Below are 6,000 nucleotides of genomic sequence, written 5' to 3'. Positions count from 1 at the left end.
TCAAAGAAAGTCAACGATGGCAAGCCCAAAGGTCCTCCAATCAAATGTTTTCGATGTCATAAAGAAGGACATATAGCAACAAATTGCCCAGAACGTGCAAAGAATCCGACACCTACGGCACGAGTCAATATGCTTGAAGGGGACGACAATGAAGATGAATCGCTCAAGCAAGAGGGTAATTCTGACCCCGACTATTTAGAAGCAGAAGGTAAGCCTCAAGCTCATTCCCTACTCAAAATAAAAGGAAACATTAATGAGCATGAAGTTATTGTTTTGCATGACGATGGTAGCACTCATGACTTTATTTCTGAAAAGGCAATTAGAGCTTTAAACATTCAACCTTCACCTACACATTATAGAGTTAAAGCTGCATTTACTGGAACCAAGTATAATTGCATGCAAGAGGTGAAAGGTTTAAATTTAAGCATCAATTCCTTAACAGAAAAAAGGGATTTCTTAGTTGCACCTTTACAAGGCGTAGTTGTAATATTGGGTATGCCTTGGAGACATATGTACAACCCTCTTATAGACTATGATACACATAGCATTTGTGTAAGGAAGGACAATGAAAATATTTTCCTCCAATGTCTAGTCAAAGGAGAGATGAGCCCTTTATTGAGTCATACTCAAGCAAAGTGAGCTCTTAGGAAAAGGGAGAAGACTTATATGGTTTGGGTTAACCAGCTTAGCGCTGAGTTTAACACATCCAAAAGTCCAAAACTTGATCCTTATATCTCCAAATTCAGGGATTGTTTTATGGAAGATTTACCTCTCCAGGATTACCTAAGTCTAGGCAGCCTGAAGACCATAGTATTGACTTATTGCCAAGCAACTCTCCACCTTGTAAAGCTCCTTATAGAGTCAACAATTTAGAGCAAAAAGAAATCCAAAAACAAATCGAGGATTTGATAGAAAGAGGCCTTATTAGACCTAGTAGTTCACCCTTTGGAGCTCCAGTCCTTCTTGTTAAGAAGAAGAATGGAACTTTCCGAATGTGTGTTGACTACCGAGCATTGAACAAAATCACAGTCAAGAAAAGATACCCTATCCCTAGGGTAGATGACTTACTTGATAAGCTTAGAGGTTCAAAGGTCTTTTAGCAAGATTGACTTAAAGTATGGTTATCATCAAGTACGCATGACTGAGTCAGACACATTCAAGAGTGCATTTAGAACCCAGACTGGCCATTATGAGTTTTTGGTTATGCCATTTGGTTTGACCAATGCTCCATCTACATTCAGTCGTATGATGAATCGCATTTTCCTAAAGTTTCAAAGCTTTGTTGTGGTTTTCTTTGATGATATTCTTGTTTTCATCAGCGAGAATCGTCAAGAGCATGAGCAACACTTGGAGCAAGTGTTTAACCTTTTGAGAGAAAATGAATTGTATGTCAATCTTGAAAAGAGTTCTTTCTTTCAAAAAGAGATTGAATACTTAGGCCGTATAGTGTCAGCTGAAGGAATCCGTGTGGATCCTAAGAAGATTGAGTGTATAGCCTCTTGGCCTACACCTCGAGACATTCATGACCTTAGATCTTTTCTAGGTCTATGTAATTACTATAGGAAGTTTGTCAAGAATTTCGCTTATATTGCACATCCTTTGACGGAACTTCTCAAGAAAACTACATTTTTCCATTGGACCGAAAGTCAAGATAAATCTTTTCTAGTACTCAAGGATGCATTAACTCATGCACCAGTTCTTACACTACCTGACTTTCAAAGACCATTCTTTGTGGTAGTAAACTGATGCTAGTGGCAAAGGTTTTGGTGCTGTGCTTATGCAAGACAACCATCCTATTGCCTATGAAAGTCGAAAGCTAAAACCTACTGAAACAAATTATAGTACATATGACAAGGAATTAGCAGCAGTTGTGCATGCCTTGAAGATTTGGAAGCATTACCTAATGGGTTCAGAATTTCTTATCAAGACTGATCAACAAAGCATTAGGCATTTGCTTTCGCAACCCCTTATTTCAGATAGGCACATCAAATGGGCATCTTTCATACAAAGTTTCCAACCCATAATTCAATACCAACCTGGAAAGGAAAATGTTATTGCCGACACTTTAAGTAGAAGACCACATATCAACAACACTTTCACTATTGAAAGTGAACCATTTGTACTTATGAAAGAAACTTATGAAGTAGATCCAGATTTTTCTGAGATATGGATCAAATTGCGTGAAACCAATTGGACACCTCAAGGAAATTATTCTCATAATGATGGCTATCTTTTCTTTGAGAAAAGATTATGTGTTAACTCTATAGACAACTTGTCTTGGAAGAGATGCACCAACCACCATTCATGGGACATAGAGGAGTTTCCGCAACACTTCAAGTAGTTTCTCGAGAATTCTTTTGGCCTCATTTGAAAAATGATGTAGCAAAATTTGTAGCTAAGTGTAACATTTGTCAAGCAATTAAAAGCTACAAAGGCAAAGCTTTGGGATTGCCTATGCCTTTACCCATTCCAGACAGACCATAGGAACAAGTGTCTATGGACTTCATTATTACAGGCTACTTCCAGTCATCATGACATGATTTGGACAATAGTGGACAGGTTTAGTAAGCAAGCCTATTTCATTCCATGTAAAAAGACACTGACTTCTCAGCAAGCTGCGACCATATTTGTTAAGCAAATCTTTGTTCATCATGGTCTACCCAAAGTGATAGTTTCTGATAGAGATTCCAAATTTTGTAGTCACTTTTGGATTGCTCTTTTCTCAAACTTAGGCACTACGTTAGATTTTTCTACGGCTTTTCATCCTGAATCAAATGGACAGACTGAAGTCACGACGAATAGCACTATCTTGGATATGCTTAAAGCCTATGTTTCCCAGCAACCTAGTTCATGGGATAAGTACATACATCTACTCCAATTTGCTTATAATAATACTCCTCAACTGCTACTGGTCGAGCACCATTTGAGATTATCTATGGTAGAGCTTTGCCTATTCCGGCTACTAGACTCTCCCATAAGATTGAAGCTACTGACCAATACACTCGAGACTTTGATCGTATTTTATCTAAAGTGCATGATTGTATTGCAAGAGCTCAAGAGAAGTATACATTAGCAAATAGGAAGTGTAAAGATTTTTCATTCCAAGAAGGTGATTATGTACTTTTGAGAATTGAGAAGAGACGATTGAAGAGTGTGAAAAAATTCCCTGCAGTTAAACTTGCACCTAGATACTATGGACCATTTAAAATTATTAAAAAGATTAACGATGTGGCCTATAGGCTAGAGTTGCCATCTAATTGGAATATCCACAACTCTTTCCATATTCATCTCTTGAAACCCTTTCGAGGAACACTTCCTTCTCACCCAATTTATGAGGAACCACCTCTTGTTGAAGGAGAGGAAGAAGTCTTAGTTCCTGATGCTATTATTGATCAAGAGACGGCAACAACAAGAACTGGGAACCAATACATCAAATATCTTTTGACATTCAAAAACCATCCTCAAGAAGATGCAAAATGGATGCCCGAGAAATGTTTTCGAGCTTATCCTGAGATCCTTCGTTCTTTTCAAACCCAGCAAACTTGCAATTGAGGGCAATTGCAAACTCAAGCAAGAGGGATGTCATGAGAATATATTTTAAGTCCTCTTTAAGAATATTATTTTCCCCTCTTGAGTAATTTGGGGACGCTTAGGTTACTCTTGCCTCATGCCGGCTAGGTTAATTTCGTGGGTGACACCACTATAAATATTAATACTTGCGGTATATGATGTATGCTTGGGGCCGTCTATGATTATTTCAGTTAGGTTTGTATAGCAAGGTGATTCATGGGATACTTACTCCTGGTAGTCATGAGTTGGTGATGGTTTATGCATGTTTAATATTTGTGGGATTAATTTAATTATTAATTGGGCTTATATTTTTAGGTGATGAAGATTACAAGGATTGATGAATAATGTTGAGGAGAATGTTTCTTATGCGCATCATATTTATTTTTACAAGCGTAGCTTGTAACCTTAGTAGTTGATTTTTCCATTTTGATACATCGGAAAAAATACATTTATAATGTTGACTGTATTAAAGCCTAAAGGCTTTACCCTAGCCCCAATTTTTGGGACACTCTATTTTTGTTGTGGAAGAGTGTCGTGCTCTCCAAAAGCACACTTTGTATATTTTTGGGAGCTTTGGCCTATTTTTGGTGGAAAAGCTAATAAAAATACTCTTGTGTGGGGAAGGCCACGCACAAGGGGGGAAGATTGCACCCAGCATGTTTGTCTTGGAGCTAAGTATTATGTTTGCTATGCTTTTGTTCAATTTATTTGATTTTGTTGAAACCTGCAAAGCATGTATTTTCATGGTTGAATCTATGTGTTGAATTTCTCAAGTGTTCCACAAGCTATCCTAGAGAACGATTCCGTTTACAATTACACACTCCCTTGGCACAAGTGTTCCCCCTAGAATCAAAGGGATCACCACGCTCGTACAAGACCCCCTCAAAAATGACATGGACTTTTCACCAAGTGTATGTGCAATGATCCCACCCCCATCAATCCATATCAAATAGGAGCCACACTTAGTGCCAAGCCTCTGAGAGAGCCATGACACTCCCTTGGCACGTGTCCCCCCCAAGCTCAAAGGAATCACATGCTCCCACGACCCCCATGTACCAATGTCAACATCAACTTGCTAGTTTGGAAGGCCAATTTCATACAAAAGTGGCATCCAAGATTTCATCTTGGATGCTTGGATGTGCAAGTGGCTCCCTGCCTTCACTTATTGAGCCCAGACAATAAGCCAAAAACCTTAAAACCCTATTATACATATGTAACATAATACCCCCACTCAAGTGTATAGTTACGTCTATCAAGAATGATTAAAGCCTAAAAAACTAAAATAAAACTAAAAACATGCACATTCCAAACCCCTACCTACATTTTCATGCATGTGCACACACTTTTAGTTATACACATATGCAAACATGCATGTGCACAATCTAAAAACATGTATGCATGACACATACACACACTCATAGGTGCACAAAATGCAACCCCTCGCACATGCACCTATATTTGCATGTGCACAAAAACACATGCCACACACACAGCTTGCATGTGCACAGACACACACACACACACATTCATAAATACGTTCACGCACATAAAAAGCAAAAACTTCTCCACAAAACACAATCAATGGCATGTGCACCCACACTTACCCCCCCACACACCCCATTTTTTAAATGTTTTGCAATTACTAAAAGCCCCCCTTTTTTAAAAGGGACCCCCCCTTCCCCTTTTAAAAAGGACCCCTCCTCCCCCCACCCCCCTCCATTTTTTTATTTTTGCAATTACTAAAAATCCCCCTTAATTAATCTTTCAGCAACCAAGGATCTCTCCAAGAATGCAAGAAACTCAAAGGATCTTGCAAATGATAATAGGAAACTAGGATTTATGTAAAGAGTTGATGAAAATAGACTCTATTTCATGAAAAATTTTTACAAAATTAAGAATATTTTCAAGAACATCAAGAAATGCAAGAAAATGCATTTTGAAAACTGTGGAAATCCCAGTCCGAGAATGATTAACACTAATCATGATCAAGAAAATGCATTCTAAAAACTAGATTAAGAATAATCTAAAAATAATCAATCTTCTAATCACTCCCTAAACAAGGATCTAAGCCAAGAGCTCTGATACCAATTGAAATGGAGTGACCATAAAGCTCAGATAAGGGACAATCCCCATGGATTAATACAAGATTAAGGAGATAATCTCATACAATGGCCATGATACCTAACTTTCTCGATATGCCTCATCAATACATGTCAGGTGCTCCCTAAGAAATTTAATCCTTATGAGGAAACTCATCCATTAAATCTCCCTTATTCATATGCTCGGACACTAATTGCTTGCATAAGTAGGCCACTTGTGCCTTGTTATACACTTGATAAAGCACAGCGAAACCGCATCCCAAGCATGTTTCATAGATTTACATGAGAAAATATGAGGAATAATTCTCCTTTTCACTTAAATATCCACTAA

The sequence above is a fragment of the Cibotium barometz genome, chromosome 44 (genome assembly GCF_041138505.1).
Source record: "Cibotium barometz isolate CiBa-2024 chromosome 44, ASM4113850v1, whole genome shotgun sequence".
Classification (NCBI taxonomy): domain Eukaryota; kingdom Viridiplantae; phylum Streptophyta; class Polypodiopsida; order Cyatheales; family Cibotiaceae; genus Cibotium; species Cibotium barometz.
This window is presented reverse-complemented; position numbering follows the sequence as displayed.